The sequence below is a fragment of the Amblyomma americanum genome, chromosome 1, assembly GCF_052857255.1.
Source record: "Amblyomma americanum isolate KBUSLIRL-KWMA chromosome 1, ASM5285725v1, whole genome shotgun sequence".
In the NCBI taxonomy this organism is placed as follows: domain Eukaryota; kingdom Metazoa; phylum Arthropoda; class Arachnida; order Ixodida; family Ixodidae; genus Amblyomma; species Amblyomma americanum.
Genome location: NC_135497.1, coordinates 9,648,764 through 9,667,159, shown reverse-complemented (window position 1 = coordinate 9,667,159; position 18,396 = coordinate 9,648,764). Strand labels below are relative to the sequence as shown.

Here is an 18,396-nt window from a genome sequence, read left to right as displayed (position 1 = left end):
AGATATAAATGCCGAGGAAAGAAAATAGAAAAACACACAGCACCACGACTGCAATGGAGCGCTCACCGATGTTGCTCTTTCAGGTGGCCCTTTTTCTCGGCGCGTCTCTGGAGGCACAGTCCGCAAAATCCTGCGCGAGCTCTACCAGGCATGATGGACGCGAAAACTGGAAGCGGTCGCCACTTCTGGACAGCTGCCACCGCCTCTGCTGGCAACCGGGATGGACCACACGTGTCGACGCTATCACCACAGGATGCACAGTATATCAACCGCCATTTCACCGCGCCCCGCTGGGGCACAGCACCACGACTGCAATGGAGCGCTCACCGATGTTGCTCTTTCAGGTCAGTTACCTTGACTGCTCCTACTGCCGCGTAAAGAGCGACAATCGTTTTCTTATTGTGGTGTTGTGCCCCAGTGAGTGGTCTGTTGCTTTCATGAACTGTGACAAGTTTGTAAAAGACCTGCTGTGTAGAATCCTATTGCTTCTGTCAGGGGATGTTGAATCGAATCCTGGCCCGGGAGCGGATGAAGTTCTAGCAACTGTCTTGCAAACTGTGCAAAGAATTGAATTAGGCCAGGATGATATCCGCAACGACCTTCGCGCTTTAAAGAATTGGCAGGCGTCCGTTGATGTTGAGTTGAGACAGCTGTCAGCTCGAATTCGGGTGCTAGAGGTGGACACTGCTGCTCTAAAAAACAGTAGTGCTTCACCAGTTCAGGCGCCCGAGGTTGCTCTCGAAATCTCGGACAAGTTAAAGTCTATCGAATCGCGCTGCGATGACGCCGAAAACCGTCTACGCCGTTCCAATCTCCTTTTCTTCGGCCTACCTGACACCTCTGACGAAACCTGGTCATCCGCTGAGACAAAAGTAATAAACTTATGCTCGGAAACCCTCGGTGTAACAGTCGAGCCGTCTCAAATAGAGCGCGCACATCGCCTTGGGAAGTACCAGGAAGTCAAATGCAGACCTGTCATTGTTAAATTTGCACTTTTCAAAGACAAACAGCTCGTTCTGGAAAAGGGGCCCAAATTCAAGAATACAAATTATGCTGTACGAGAAGATTTTTCGTTAAAAACACGAATATCAAGGAAACACCTACTTGATTTTGCGAAGTCACAAAACGCCACGTATAAACTTAGCGTAGACAGACTGCACATCGGTGACGTCACCTTCGTATTTGATGTTGCATCTGGGAGCGTCATTCGATCTACAAGATAGCTCACAAGGGAAAAGATAGCTGGTACAATCGATCATTCAAACTCTACTTGTCGTAATCACACGCCATCACGATTACACTTATCATGCACTAATATGCGTAGTTTGCTACCCAAACGTGTTGAACTATGTTCATACCTGGATAACAGTGAGTGTGACATTTTAGCATTAACTGAAACGTGGCTTAATCCTGATATTTCTGACACTGAGGTACTGCCCGATACTAACGAGTACATAATCTTCCGCAAAGATAGAGAAAACAAAAGAGGAGGAGGTGTCCTAATAGCCGTCAAGAAGCGTATAGCATCTCATCTTGTTAATTTACCCAGTCCCCTTGAGATTATATGGATCTGCATTACGTCATCATTCGTTAATTCAATAATAGGTGCATGTTACAGACCACCAGATAGCTCCGCTGCTTTCATATCTCACTTGCGCGATAACCTCAGTGCCATAAGGACCAAGTTTCCTGAAGCTAATATATTTCTTATGGGGGACTTCAATTTCCCGGACATTGAGTGGTCTAACCTCACCTCTGACTCTCGCTCTTCTAAAGATTTCATCGACTTAACTTTAGATTTTTCTTTAACTCAGTTAGTAAACCAACCTACACGCGGAACGAATATTCTTGACCTTGTTTTGACTTCATGCCCCGACAATTCAAGCATCGTCTCTACTAGTGAGGGATTCAGTGACCATCTGATTCTTAATTTTGCAGTTAGCATTCCATCACATACGCGGCATCTAACGTCTAAGCTCATCTTCAACTATAAAAAAGCTGATTGCAAAGCTCTTAACGTTGGTCTGCAAGAATTTTGCTCCTCGTACCTTTCCACTTTCTCTTCCCGTACCGTCAATGAAAACTGGACCTTATTTAAAGAAAAGTTGCTGTCATTAATGGTTGCTCACGTACCACAAACTTCATTTCGGGTCAACATTTCTAAGCCATGGTATCATAGGTCACTTCGCACAATTAAGAATAAAAAGAAGCGCTTATTTAAAGCAATGAAAAAATCTGGATCTCCCTCTCTGAAACTGCAACAGAAAGACTGCGAAAAACAATACTGCCGTGCCGTTCGTAAAGCGAGACATAAATTTTATTCTCATGATCTTCAATCCCTTATGCGCAACAACCCTAAAAAATTCTGGCGTACAATATCCCCAACTAACACTCATGCCCAAATCGCTCTACAGGACAATACCGGAAATTTCATTACTGACGAAGAAAGTGCGACTATCTTTAACAATTATTTTACTTCAGTGTTCACCCATGAAGATCTTTCTAACATTCCTGCCACCGCCGAAGTCGACTACAGATATATGACCCCCATCGAATTAACTGTTGAAGGCATCGCGTCACTTATCAAAAACCTTAAAATGTCCACTAGCTCTGGTATTGACGGAATCAACGCCAAAATTCTTAAACTCACTATAAACTCGAGCAGCTTAATCTTGTATCACATTTTTCAGCAGTCTTTATCTACAGGTGAACTTCCGTTTGATTGGAAAATAGGCAAAGTCATCCCCGTGTTCAAATCCGGAGACAGAAGTAACATCAGTAACTACCGACCTATATCTTTAACCAGTATTGCATGTAAGCTCCTAGAACATATTATTGCTTCAAATGTTGCGCAGCACCTTGAACAAAACCGCTTTTTTTACCCTCATCAGCACGGTTTTAGAAAAGGACTGTCATGCGATACTCAACTCATGGAATTTACGCACGAAGTTCTAACATGAATGATAACCAACAGACTGATTGCATTTTCATCGACTTTTCTAAGGCTTTTGATCGGGTAGCACATTGTCGTTTAATTGCCAAATTCTCTGCTTTAAATATCGACTCATTAACGCTATCATGGATTAGAAATTTCCTCTCATTTCGCAAACAATTTACCAGTATAAATAATTGTTCATCCTCTCTCTCTGAAGTATCGTCCGGTGTTCCCCAGGGCAGTGTCCTGGGCCCGTTACTATTTTTAATATATATTAATGACCTGCCAACCGACATTACCTCTAACATCCGTTTGTTTGCTGACGACTGTATTATTTACCGCAGAATTTCTAATCAAACCGATCATATCGCTTTACAGAAAGATCTAGACCATATAACAAACTGGTGTTCCATGTGGCTAATGCCGGTCAACACTGATAAGTGTAAATTAATGACTTTCAGCCGTAAACTTTCAAACTCTTCTTTCTCCTACTCGCTCAGCAGTAATCATGTGACAACAGCGTCCTCATATAAATATCTCGGCATTCACCTAAATCGAAACCTTTCCTGGTCGACACACATTAATAAAATTACAGCTAAGGCTTCACGAACCCTTGGATACTTAAAGTGTAATCTTCATGGTGCACCATCTGACACTCGAAAACTAGCCTACCAGACGTTTGTCCGCCCACAACTAGAATTTGCATCACCCATCTGGTCACCTCACCAAGCGTATCTAACACGTAATCTCGAATCTATACAGAACCGTGCTGCACGCTTCATCGCTCGTGATTATAACCGGCATTCCAGCGTCACTAAGATCAAGTTATCGCTATCACTTGAGTCTTTAGAATCACGTCGTACCGTAGCCCTTCTTTGCTTATTTCATAAAATGATTTTCAGTCTTCACAGTCACACATTACCTTTGTCACGGCCATGTCGCACATCTCATCGCCTCCATAATCATAGCAGCTTTACGCGTATTTTTGGTCATACAAAAGCATTCAACATGTCTGCTCTCCCACGTGCCATAAACTACTGGAACAGCCTTCCTGACGATGCTACTAATACCAGAAATCCTGCTACATTTCGTGATAAAATAACCGCAATCTTTGCCTAGTTGTCTCATTTCTGTGTATTCTTGCGAAAAATGTTTTATTGCTGCTTTGTGTGAACTAACTTGTGCACTTTTTAACCTCTCTGTCAAATCGTGTTCCATTTCCATGTTGCCACATTTTGTAACACGTAATTATTGTGTGTTGTATTACTTTATTTGTATTCTTCTGAGTGCCTCTTGCTAACTATTGTATAAAGTTTTTCTTCTGTCCTTTTTGCGCTGTTCTCTAACTTCTATGTACTGCCCCACTCACACAATGCTCCAATGTAAAGGAGCCTGTGAGTAACTTGAATAAACACAGCACCGCCAAGCCTGTGTCTTTTCGTCCTTGCTGTGCTGTTATTTTATCCACAATAGAAGCTTACATGGTCCACATACTTTTCCTTCTGATAATACTAAACACTGTAGCACCGGTACCGGTATAAGCGTGCAGATATAAGTGCACCTGTATAAGCGAAGGGACTCTCCATCCGCCATGTTACATCAGGCAGCCCTTGAGCCATTGCCTGGAAGAAGAAAGGCTGCCCGGCTGTGTTTTTTTCACTCTTTGTATTTTCAAAAACTAGGCATTCAGCCACAAGACTACTACGAAAGGGACACAACCAGACCTTCATGACATAAACATAGTCACAGCATCAAGCCAATATTTGCCCGCACGAATTTCTACAAATATTCATTTTTCCCAAAAACAATACCCGACTGGAATTCCCTGCCTCATGATTCACCTCTCCTTTCTTCAACCTTTTGAGCGCCTTTATATCTGACTGTATGGTTAGAAATTATTATTTGTTAAGAGTGCATAGTGTTCTTCTTTGTCTATGTTTGTGATTGGGGCATGCACTCTCACAAAGTGTATTTGCTTTGTAACCTTGTTTATTTTTGTTATGTTTTCTTGTATATTGTAACTTCAACATTGTTGCTGATCCTAAGTCATAGTGCTTACTAACAAATGTATGCACCCTCTCCTGCTTTGACCAATTCGGTCTGCAGTATTCTGTAAATAAATAAATAAAATAGTGCTGGTTTCAAAAGACTCCTTGCTTTACACGCCTTCTTGAGCTATATCCCTGCGTCCATGCTCTGTGTGGAAGCTCAGTGTAGAAGTAAGTTGTGGCACCAACTGAAAAGATGGGGGGGAGGAGGGGGCAGCCATAGAGAGTGGTCACTTGATATTTCTAGGGACTGAGAACTGCAGCAGAAGATGGCAGTGACCCGGCTGTGGTCCAGACACAATTGCACGCGATGCTTCTCGGCCGTCGGTCCATTGTCGCTCTGTCACGAAGGAAACATTCCTGCTAGCTCTACCCTCAGTTTTATATATAATGTGCAGCGCCGTGAATGTACGGGAGTAGTCTGCATGAAAAAAATAAGGGATGCATGTTACTTCACGCTTGTTTTGTGGTCGACTGGTCGAAGGCACAAGAAAGTGGCAGCGTGCTACCAGCAGTAAGAATGCATTTAGTCAAGCTCATGGCAAATGTATCATGTAATAAGCCATCAGGCAAAGCATTACATATCACTGACCACAAGGAACGCATGTTTTGATCGCAGATATAGGCAGCACAAACAAGATATCCTCAAGGGAATGGAGTAATGTGGGAGTAAAAGAGCAAATAGAGAAAGGAATGCGATAGCTTTCCATTAGGTAGAGGTTCTCAACGCTGTACCGTTGGTTACAAGTTGTTTTTGAAAGAACAGTAACTGATTACCAGTAATCAATTACAGAAGAAAGTAACTGGATTACCCAGAACGTTACCACTTCAAAAAAGAAACTGATTAATTACAAAATTACAAGTAATCAATTACCTGTAACACGTTACGTACAACTCTGGCACTGGCTCCCTGTGTGTGTGTTTGAGGCTGTTGTCCAACAATCCCATAGTCTCTACACACCCATGGCTTTTGCATTTCTTTCTCTCTCGGGATTCTGTGTAAATGGTTCCCAATAGCTATCATCCATGTCAATATTCTGATGTGACATTTTTCCATTAAAATTAATTTAAAAAATGTATTTGGCATACTGTTATAAACTTCTGCTTTTCACTGGAAAGCCGACGTCTAACTTTGTGCAACCAAGTTCTTTCTTGGAGTGCTATTCTCAAGTTCATCAACTCTATCGCAAAGTGCTAACTGCATGAGGTGATATGATTCGCAGCAGTGAGCTGAGGGCCACTGAACCTCTCAGGTTCTCGATTTGCAGAAAACTTCGTCCATCGCCCGAAAACGACTCGTGAAATTAGCCTACAGAAAAAGAGGAGGTCGCGGGTACATACATGACTTCTGATCTACACTGTATCATATCTGCTTGCGCTGGTGGACGCATGTGCGCCAAGCATGGGTTCCAGCAATCAGGAGCATGCCGCTGTCGGATGCACGATAACACACTCACTCTCTTTCATATTGAGTGTGCTATAAGTACCTGTGTTTAATAAAGACATTGGTTCACTGTTCTCTTGCTGCATCCACGCTTCACTTTGGCGAGCCCAGCAATGATATATATTTTGCAAGTAAAGTTTTTTTTTGTGTGGTTTAAGTGATGAAGCTGCCAACATGCATGTACGATTTACTGAATGTTTGGTAGGAGCTGTGGAACCGTAAAAGGAACATAGGGTGCATCTCTCATTTATTGCATTTTGCAGCATCTCAGAAATGTAATTAGGCACCACTGTGCAATGAACTAGTGCCGGTCTAATTATCTGATAACAGAAGGTGACTGAACACTGAAGCAGCCACAATCGAGCAACACTGCTGAAAGCACCGCTCTGCTGCCAAGTTTCACTTCGTGTGGGTGTACCAGCGGCAGTGGCAGAGTTAGGCAATGGCTGTCATCACTGTACGCCACGTCACGAGGAACATCTCTTCATGCTGTTACCGCTTCAGGTGAGATCAAATGAGCTTTTTTCTGCCGACATACAGCATTTTCTTTTTAATTGTTTGCACCTGTTTTTGCTCAAATGGGATTTTTTATTTTTATTTTGCTTTCTCTTTGTTTTAGGTTATTAATAGAGGATCTCATGTTCCTTAGCCCAACCACATACTGTAGTACATTTCTTTGTCATTTGGGCCAGGGTATGACTCGATACCACAGAACATAAAAAAAAATTTGCTGACAAAAATTTGATATTTCTGACAGTGAGTGAGCTGGGCAGCAGGAAAAGAAAAAATATTGTCACTTCTGTAGGCATAAGTAGGGTATATTTTCGAGCTTCGTGTCCAGCCTGCTGCTCCCAAGTCCACTCCAAATGCTGCCTCATATGTAATGCAGTACACACTGCGAAGTGACTACAAACAGACGTGGCTGATTTCATGATGCGTGTCTGAACAAAACACCCACCAGTAGTAAAAGTGCTCATACCGAACAAGGGTCATGCCTGTGGAACAAGGGTTCTCAAGTTGCTGTGGAACCCTGTGTCCCGACTTCATACCTTCCTGACATGGACATAAAAATCACGCAGACACGGAGGACAAAAATACCCAAATGCATTTAGTAACAACTGGATGAATGGTGAAATATTCTGCTATGAGCAATCATAGTATTAATCAGTCCCGAAATGAAGTCGGTAAAGGAAAGAGTGCAGACAACGGAGAGGGATCTTAGGAACCAAATAAGTATTCCAAGGAGCTTGTTTTCTGAACCCTTGCTGTATAAGGAACCCGAGTCTAGCTTGTTTTATATGGTACACTGTATGCTTATGAATCAAGTGCAGATTTGCTCCGGCCTGAATCTTGCATTCATTCCGAACCTGGCAAGAAATCACACAGGCACAATGTTGTTTCCCGAACTTCTCTCTCTGCAAATCATGTAGCTGAAAGTGCTCAGAATAATTTTCAAACAGCAGCATACTAGGAAATGCAGAGATGCCCAAATACACATTCCACAATAAAATTAAATGCGCATAAGCCTTTTAAAATTACAAACTGTTTAAACTTAACCAGGGCCACAATGTGAACCTGTGGAAACAGTGAGATTATGCATATCGTCATACCAATCCCAGCTCACTGTGGTCAAGGTAGAATCGAGCTGGGAACTCGCACATCAGCCCCAAGAGCTCACTGCCTCTGCACAGGCAAATAAAAAAGGAGGCAAGAAAGAAGGACACTGCAGATCAGAGTAACGCTACAACTGCAGCTAGTTTACACAGATAAATTCAACAATCTCACTCCCAGAATGAGTAAAACAAGTGAGGGCTCCTGCAGCAGCCGAAAAACAAAGTAATGACATTGGCAGCTACTGGTAAACACACACATGAACATCTAGTGCATTTACAAGACAATTAATCAGCAACAAACAAACAGTGCAGTGGATCCATTGATACATCACGTGCCATATATGTTACTTGCTAGGAACTGCACTGGAAAGTGGTTATAGTACCAGCTGCCTTGTTGCTTGATGGCCACGTGAGGCCCATGCAGTGGCCTCTAGCTCTCCCCTCGCACTGTCTGTTATTAATGGGTGCATTATTTTTTCTGGAAGACTTTCCCACAGCTTCCTTGAATGCACTAGAGCATGCAGAACAAATGTTGAGAAACTGTGGTAGGGACAGGCATCCCAAATGTTAAATCAAGGTGTTTAAACAAGCTCAAGGAAGTATACAGATGCTGTTATTTCGGTTGTAAAATTACAAATATTTCCACGGACCTCGAAAGCTGAAGGCTAATAAGTCATCTCTGTATACAAGATGACTTCCTTGTGGCGTCCACCGCCATACAAATGAGTTACTTGGCAGTGACAGGCCTGAGCGAGTAAACACAATGGATGCATTACATACATGTCCTGTGCACAAACTTTACTGCAATCTCAAGCTGTACAGAAGGTTGATGCCACTACGAGATATGCCAGTTTTATTTCACAATGAGCTAACTTATATTTAAACTTTGGCTCCCCGCTGGCCAGCAACCCCTTCTTTCGCCCTTCGGCAGTGCAAAGAAGCTGATTTTCTGCACTGCACCACCGCGTGAAAAATAAGAAACATGAGTGGTTCGCACAGGTAAGTACCACCTACCTGTCGCGAAGCCCGACGGTTTCATAGCGCAAGTTGCGTACCCTGTCTGCTGAAGCTGCGAGGAAGGCAATAAAATCCCACATTCAGAGCGGTTACGCTAGCTGGCACACAGACGCAACAACTGCAGCCAAAATTTATAAAGAGGCCATGCGCGAAGAAGATGAATCTTGAAAGAGGCAAATTTTGTTAGAGGCCAGCGGCTATCGATTGGTGCACAGCAGCAAACATGTAACAGTCGCAAAGAAACGACCTCATTGACGCCACTCCGCAGTCTCTCCGCGCGGCTTCACTCAGAGGCTGTCGCGAAATTGTTACATCCGAAGGCGCCGCATTAATAATAGAGTCCATTGCACACTTGCGCTGTCGTGCAGCAGTTCTGCCAACAAGCTGCTGGGCGATGAGGAAGCGACGAAGAACACTATCTAGAGGTAGCGGGCAAGTATGCAACAACATCGTGTGTGCACAACGAAGTATTCTCACAGCACTCACCTCAGTCTGGAGAAGGTTGAAGGTAGGACTGCCTAAACCACGAACTGAAAGCAAAATTCACCGAGCTCGCATAGCGCACACAAGGCGTTGCGCTGGCACATACAACCGTTCTCTGAAATGCGCGCCATCCTCGACCTCGGCATTATTTGCACGTCTTGGTTTGAGATGACATGATCCATAGCGCACACAATTGAGGGGACACAACTCGAGCGCTAAACAGAATAAACTTTATTTGGCGCTGACAGCCTTATAAAGATCACATAAGGTACAGGTATAACCTACTAACAATGATTATCTTGTCAAAGTCATGATGTGTCAAGGGAAGAGATAAAAAAGAGCAATAAAAAAATTGTCCTCTCAATTGTATGCGCTATGAATCCTCATGTTGACTACCCACTAGCTCGGACCCTCACCCTTCGAGGTTTGAGAGTTATTTGTCACAAAACCCAAACCCGAAAAACACTCCGGCGTCACATCTGGCAGCCAAAAAACACTCCCTCTTTCGTATCCTCCTTTCCACCTCTGCTCTGGGTGCACATGCGCAGTTTTCCAGAGTTTGTTCTTCCGATGTTCACGTCAACTTTGCAAGTACAAACGTGATTACGTCATCATATAGGTTGCCTCGATGCCCGCTCGCCTCGCCTCCGCTTTCAGGGTGAGGACACCCTTTGTAGCACCCCGCGCCGCCGTTTCCCCCTCGCAGCGGCATGTTGGGTCACATGCGCCGGTCGCATATACTGCGCGCTATACATGTGGCGTCGTTTTTGTGCGGTTGCGTGGCCACTGCAATGATGCGAATAAACTGGAAATTGATGCTACATAGTTGTTTCGCTCGTGGCAGCAATATTCTGCCAGTTTTGAATGTTTTTACATGATGCAGTCGCTGCGAATGCACGCCGATCGAAAGTTATGACTGGCCGCTGCGTTCCCCACTCACTGGCTACCCTGAAAAAGAGCCTGCGGTTTTGGTGCCTCCTTCGTAGTCATAATTTACAGTATCAGGGTCGCCGAATGCTGTTGGATTATGCTACATTTGCTATTCTAACGTAAAAACTGTTTACTAGATCCCAAGTTTCTTAGGTATGCCAGCAGTGCAGAGGATGATCTGCCGAACATAATTTTTTGCGTGGTTAACACCCGCTTGTCCAACATTAACTGGGATGACTTTGTCTTATTACTCCCCCATATGTAAAGGATTTCAAGCAGTAATAGGAAATTTCTTTTCCAAACGATCCGTTGCCACACTCTTCTGGGCGGACAACTGAGGACATGTCTGAAACAATGGACCTCCTTCACCCCGCGACGTCACGAAGATGCGGTGGCGCTGATGTTAGCAGCGACTTTCGCATGGTAGGCAAAACAGGTTCCGCTTGCCCGTGCCTACCGCAGCTGCCGCAGTTACCGGCGGCTGCTTCAAGCCTGTGCACTGCGGAAGCAGCATATATTGACCAGCTGCGTCACTGCTGGATCCGCGTAGTAGCATAAAAAATATTAAATTAGCCTCGATAGGTTTCTCGCGCATAAATGCCGCATTCGGAAACTGGCTAACAGGCATTGGGCCACGGTAGTAAAGCGCGAAGTCTGGGAGTCGATAGGCACTGCCACTCAATGCACTTAATAGCATGCAAGTTACTGCGTTCATTCACCTGAACTTCATGATATTAGGCTGATAATTGCTCAAGGAAAAAAAAAAGACATATGTAGCTGCACACGTACTTATCACCTTGAGCCGGAGTGCAAGGGGCGCCGACAGGTTCACTCGCCCCCAAGGAATGCGTTTTTTTTTGTTAATAGCACACCATGTTTAAATAGCGCGTTTTGTGACATTTAATATTTACTTGAAACTATTTCTTGATATGACGACGTAATTATTTCATTCGAGTAGAAAGAAGTCTGGTAAGTTGTGTCAATCATGCGCGGTCGCGTTGGTGTGCTTAGAATAGCATACCTTAAGTGTGCTAAACGCCATATGCTTTTTCGTTGCATCATGCATGTGTCATGTTTCATGAGATAATACATGATCGCGAAGCTTGTTTGGAAAGAAGCAGCCGCAGGCGTGCTACTAACAGACACGTGGCGAGATTGAGAGGGGACGCGGCATGAAAATTGTTTTCGTTATTCATGCATGCGATATGTAACTAAACTTGGTGCAAATATGAAATTCCTACGCTAGTTTCAGTCATTCCTTTTATTTATAGCTATACCTGGTGCAGTTCTGGGTAATTATAATTAACACCGTCGTCAAGACCCCCAAGGTAGGTCTCAAATAATTGAGTAGATAGTGCGCAGTTTTTTTATGCCAGCATGTGCATAAAGCCCTGTTCTGTATGATGACGCGATTAGTTCTTTTTATATATGATCAGTACTTATGCATGCATAGTTACATGAAAACGTTTCTTACAAAAAATAACTAACACAATACTGCACGTGTAGGGAAAAAAATCGAAAGATTTATTACGCTCCTCAACGTCTCAGGACTAGTTTCCGACAAATAGAATCATTTGATTTTCATGCGAATTACGAAGGTGAGTGATCCAGTCGCAGAAAATGTGAGAGGTCAGAAAACGAACCTTAAAGTTTATTCCCTCGTTTATGGCATCTTCGCTTTCGCTTTGGTCAAAGAAATGCGGCACTGAAATCAAAGAAATTACCTCACAATTTTTGACGACCACACTTCTAAAAAGCGTAATTTATAAATTTGTACTCAATATTGTGCTATAATTTTTCGTCACGAAACTAGACTTCAGGGCTAGGAAAGAAAATAATTCTAGAAATCAAAAATTTTCATCAAATCGACTAGCTTAACAAGAGGACAAGTCGGCCTGGCTGGTGCGTGGTCATGCGGCTAAAAACAGCGCTAAGCGAGACAGGAGATCGGGGACACGACGCTGTCCCCACTTTTCGCGCAACGCGACACGTACGTATGTCAGCAGACGATGAGCGCATGTCCGCTCCGACGAAACAACGCCAGCACTTCCCCTCACTGCTGTCCCGAAATCATTCCGGCTAGTGCAGAGTGTCAAAACTTGTTTTATTCAATGCCTAGCGCATAAATAAACGGCAGGAACACTTTCTACATGTTTACTACTAACCATATATGCAATACACAATGGCAAACAATTTCTCTTTATAGGCTGCACGTGGACAACGCGAGCTCGTGTACTTCGACAAATTACTAAGTTGGAAACATCGACCATTGCTATGATTCGCAGAAACTGGAAACGCGCCTACAAGCCTTGAAAACCCGCGCTCAACACCTATCCGCGACGCCACTCCCCGACCTTTTGCCTACCACGAGCTCGCTAGCGACTGCAGCGCCACCTCGTTTGTTTACAAACATGCAGGAGGTCCATACGTTCATATTTTCTCGTTTGCTAAAGGCTTGTTCCGCAAAAAAAATTATGCACATGGTCAGAGTTTCCCTCTGAATAGCGTTGAATAGACGTTGATTGATAGTACGATGCGACACCTTGCTGATTATTCAGCAAGACATCTGTCGTTTTTATAGGGTTTTCTTAGAAAGAATTAAAAATAAACGGTTCAGTGAAATTTGTAATTGAATAATGAAACATAGCAACAACAAATTTCAGTTGCTAAGTATACAGAAACGTTAGTTTTTCCTTCTGTTCAAAGCATGAAGGAAAAACAATAAAAGCGACTGATTCACAAAGAAGCCTGAAAAATTCAACTCTAGATTACGGCTTCATTTCAATGCCACTATTCACGCCAAACTCAACTAAGGGGAGTCGGAGCAACACAGGCCGCCTTTCTCGCTTCAGCAGAATTGTCTGCTCCAGTTGCCAAAAGACGCTGGCTTGCCGCCTTACTCCACAGTCGCTGGCCAAGGCAGTAGACCTCTCATTAGGTATACTGGTCAGGGCTAGTTGTAGTAAGAGGTTTTATTAAAATAATATAAAGGAAGGAAAAGATTTCTGCTAGCCCCGGCATCTGACATCGATACGGAAGCACCTGAGCTGGGGCAGCGGAAATAAAGGACAGCAGACAGAATAGAGAAATGAAATGAAAGAGGTGAAGGGACAGGAGGAGAGGATTTGACTCATGTTGAGCAGAAACATGCGGCAGGCAAGCTCTCATCCCTGCTGCTGTCATCAAGAAAGAGAAAAAAAAGTAAGCTCCAGGACATGCCTGCCCAGAAGCACGCATGACGAATTTTACTTATCTCGTGGCTATACGTGACGGCAACCAAAGTAGCATATTTTCCCCAGTAGGGATTTACTGAAAAGTGATACCAAAAATAAGCCGCCTCTTCTTGACGACAGTGTAATTCGTCACGCATGCTCTCTTGCTTACTGACGCGCTTAAGGTAGGTACGGCGCCGGGATATTCGGGGTGAACCAACACCCTCTGGACTATTCAAGGCCCTTCCATGGGGACCGTGACGTCACGCCAGTGGTCCCCGGCACCCCGGCCGCTGCTTTCGGTCGCTTGTCGTTCGCGTTGAATCTGTCGTGGCTGCTTGTTAGAATGACACCCAGGTGCGCGTCTGTTGCAAGGTTTTTGCATTCGGTAATTATTTAGCGAGTTTGACTAATGCACTCGGGTATTTTTTTTTTCGCTCCATTGAGGCATGCACCGCAACGATCTAAGGCGGCTTTTTAGACTTGTTAACAGCGTTCTGAAAAAGTCGCAAATGCATTTGTACAAATGGGTTTATTGACAGGAAGGGTTGGAAGCGACCTATTTCATTTCTTGCTTAACGTCTTCATTTTTCTGTCCGCAGCTTTTTTTTTGCGCGGCACTTTGAATTTGATCATTTCGCATTCTGCAAAAGTTGTTCAAAGCAACGTTTGTTGCGGCACGCACTACATGCCGCACGAGTGTCTCTGGTGTGTGACCATTCTCGCAGGTTTCCAAGGCAACATCTCGCAGAAATGAAATGGCAGTGGAGCTAACAATTGCATGTTGGTTGCTAGATGCAAGGAATGCGTTTCCATTTTCGCCCGTGGTGAGCTTTTCAACAACAAGCGTCGTAACTAGCACCATGTGCACAGTGCATGGCTGTGGGAACTTCAACCCGCCTCTGGAGAGGTTTGCAATCATTTTGCAAGATTCAACTTCTATATTCATATCTTCCAGAATGAGTGCGCGGCGGCAAAATGCACAGGGAAGTTTCTTTAGGGTTGCATAGGCACAGTAGCCAGCTATGTAGGTAACAACTTCCATGTCATGCTTTGGGCTTGAGATTTCTTCCTCGGAAATCAACACTGAAAAGTTGTGCGGTGGCATTTCTTCGTCGCTCTCGCTGTTGTTGTCTGGCTCGGGAAGCATTAGCAGCTTTTGTAATCGAATTTTTTTTTCGGACTCCAAAAGCTGCCGCACAGAAACATGGTACTGCGCCCCAGCAAGCTGCCGGTAGCGACCGAAACGGTCTTCAAGGGTTTCCGTTTGGAACTTTCCTAGCAGAACATACTTCAATTTTAGTTCCTCTAGGCAGTATTGCGAAAGCTCAATAAGCGAGTAGCACGTCAGTCTCAAAGCAGAGTGGGTTTCTTTTGTCATGCAGCCACTGGTCATATTAACACTGCGCCAAGCGTCCAGCCAGTCTACGATACCATTCAAGAATATTATCTGTTGATCAGAGATTGAACTGATTGGATATTGAAGGGGGTCATTCAGACGGCGACCTTTGGAAGGTATCTTTACGTTCACTATTTTCCACCATGTTGCTATGATGTTAATGAAGAGAGCTGTTGAGCTGGAATTCATAATTTTCAGAGCCTCGCCCCGCATTTCAAGTGCGTTTGAGACAAATGGGTTAATGACGTCTAACGCCAACTTTACATTCTGTCTCTCCATGGGAGTTGGATAAACGGCTTTGGAATTTAACTTGTAGCCGAGCTTTAGAAGCGATGTCTTTTCCAATGCATATAGCTGCCGCACGGCACCAAATGATGCAGCTTTCATTCTGGGAGGCCCATCGGGCAGTACTCTAGAAAGACTCATTTCAGGAAAGTATAAACATGTTCCTTGGTTCTTCTGATTTATCCAATTGTTCCGGATGCATTTAAGTACGTGCACAGTGTCAACGACATAAAAAAGGGGGCGGCTTTTGTCGGCTGGGTGGGGATACACAATGCTTACTTCTCGGTTCTCAGAGAAAAGCGACATCATCTTTCGATTTAGTGAGTTGTTGTCGGTGATTACAGCTATCACCTTAAGGCCCAATGATTCCATTTCTAATATTATCCTCTTGCAATAATCATGCAGGATTTCAGAGTTCATTTTAGCCACTGGAAGAATATGAATAACGTCCTTGTTAGCTGACAGGAGCGACTGTATCATGAAAACGTGGGCAGTTGTGGCTGCTTCTTGTGAATTCGCTGACGATCCTACTATGCTGCCTCCTTTATAATCAAAGTATGGCTTGATGTGGATTTTATCAATCATTAGAGTCACTGTCTTTTCGTGCGACTCCATGAACTTCACTCTTTCGCGGATGTAGGACAGAAAGTGGGCTTCGTTTTGTTCTTTCATTGGGTCACCTCCATGTTTCGAGCAAACGCGGCGCAAAGTAGAAGGATGAGGCAATGTCAACATTGACGCTGATCTCGCGAAGTTATAAGCATGGGGAGAAATTGAGTGCAGAATGCTGGAAAAAACTAAAGTATCAGCACTGTAGCGACGAATGGGCCCAGCGAGAGTGAGAGTGATTTGCTCATGTAGCAACCGAATCAAGGCACTTAGTTCTTTCGTTGCGTCACTCTCTTCGGTTAGTTCATTCAGCAAGGAGCCGATATGCTGCAACACTGTCGTAGTTTTAGATGCAGTAGTTTCTTCTGATGTTTCAGTCATGTGCTTTTCTAGCTGCTCAAGCAGTACCGACAACGTACTAGTGTCACGCACGGCTTCTGGAATTGCCCCTCCACAGGGTAAGGAATTCAGCTTGATCATGCCTGCTGACACTGAAAGTGAGAGGTCAGCAAATACGGTGACGGAAAATCTAACATGTGGTGAAGGATTTTCCTCGATGCGTAGAAACATCACACAGCGACTGTTGACACTGATGGTCCAGAAATCACTGTTGCCAATACCAGAAAGTTTGTGTTTGAGGTCTTGAAATGATGCTATCGCAATTCTTTGCTCTTCGTCTTTCTTTGTCTCCATCGAGCTCTTGATGGCTTTGCCCAAGGCCTCGTCTTCCATTCGAGCTCTTTTCGAGGCTGGAGATTCGCGTCGAGTGTGGTTCGTGCTCAAGTAAGCAGGGCAGTTCGGAAAAATAGATGGTAGTGCATCGGACACTAGATGAACCCTCTCAATCTCAACTGTCAGAGTCTTTCCTGATGCTGCATCGAAGTGTGATAGCTTCCTGATGAGGTCATTCTCTTGAAAGTGAAGTTCACAAACCTGCGCAATGTATGAAAAATATGTAGTCGCTTATTGTCGGTATATGGACACACTATTTCATAATTAGCCTAGTATTAAGCAGTTCAGCTCAGTACTGCATATTTCTGTTCATTATTCATGCCCTGCCCTAGCCAAATTGCAATAAAACTACCAGTATTTTCTCATCAAACATTATTTAAGATTTTTCTGACCTATTGATCGAGCACGCGGGACATGCAGGATACGGCATAAACTTCAGTTACTCACCTTAGAATGTACGCTGGGTGTGAAATCCTTCCGTGGGATGGCTCTAATCCACGACTCTCTTCGACTTGCATCCTTGGGAAACGCGAAAACACGCACCTTGGGACCAGTGTCATAGTTTCCGCGACATCCAGGGACACAACACCGTCCCATGTTGCGCCACGTGAAGCGTTTGCGTCTGCTTAACGCCACATTCTTGTTTCAAGCACTGGTGATGCTGTCACACTTCAATATTTTGCACGTACACATACACACACACACAAATGTATGCACACGAATGCAAGCACCCTTGAGCACGGCAAAAAAAACCCCGAAAATAACGTCAGCGAAGAGCGATGCAGCACCAAACCTAACCGACAGAGTAGACAGGGACGACTGAAAAGCTTGGACTTGCTCAAAAATTTTTTTTTTTTTTTTGGCTGGAACCTGTCGCTCCGGAATGTTCGGAATGTGCGGGGGCGCTCGTCGAAGACGGTGTTGGCCCGTCGGAGAACAGGACCACTAGCGTGACGTAGACTGCCGGGGAGAGGAGGACGTGAGCAGGCCTTGTAAAGTCGAGGTGTTGGGTGAACTGGCGCCAAGAAGTAGAGGGGGGAGGGGGGTTCCGAAAAAGTGGGGTAGAAGGTGCATTTTGTACCTAGGAATCTCTAATCGGGAGGATAAAGGCGGCGGGGAATGCTGGAAACATGCTAAGCCAAGACTTCCAAGACGGTAGTGAAAAATTTTGCGCGTCATGTCGCGCATCTTTGGCGCCACGTTATTTACAATCGCGAGACGTCTATTTAAGAGTCAGCGGATGGGGTCTAATACCCCTGTCACACGGGCATTTCGAGGGCCCTCGAACCGATAGTCTATCGACTCAAAGGCGATCGAGCGCTGCCACACGGGCAGTTTCAATGGCGATCGAGTCAATAGCCTATCGAGTCAACGGAGTAGCGCAGAACTCCATCGAGATTTCGAGGGCCTTCGAGCGCTGCCCAAGGTTGCTAGCGTTGCTCCGAGCGGCGCCAAGCGCACTTTCGTACACGACACATTCACGGTGCAGAAACATGAACAAACATTATTCGCATAAAATTTAATGTAAGCAGCTTGTAAAATTATTTTAAAAATATATTAGAGTGGTTTTAAGTGCATTAAGAGCATTAATTTTGCGTTGCAGTCTTTGCGTTGCTTGCGTACTTAACGTTGACAACATGGCGGCATCCTGCCCGCCCGCTTCACAGCGATAACAGCTTCGTCGCTAAT

The 18,396-nt window shown here is 44.5% G+C and overlaps 1 long non-coding RNA gene across 1 annotated transcript in view; it reads left to right on the top strand.

Annotated features, from left to right (window-relative positions):
• LOC144109950 (uncharacterized) overlaps positions 1-5,084 on the top strand; it is a 41,025-nt gene extending 35,941 nt beyond the window's left edge. The window contains exon 4 of the long non-coding RNA XR_013309655.1: positions 84-5,084. This is a non-coding gene — a long non-coding RNA (uncharacterized LOC144109950). The remainder of the gene's footprint in view (positions 1-83) is intronic.
• The last annotated feature ends 13,312 nt before the right edge of the window (positions 5,085-18,396 follow it).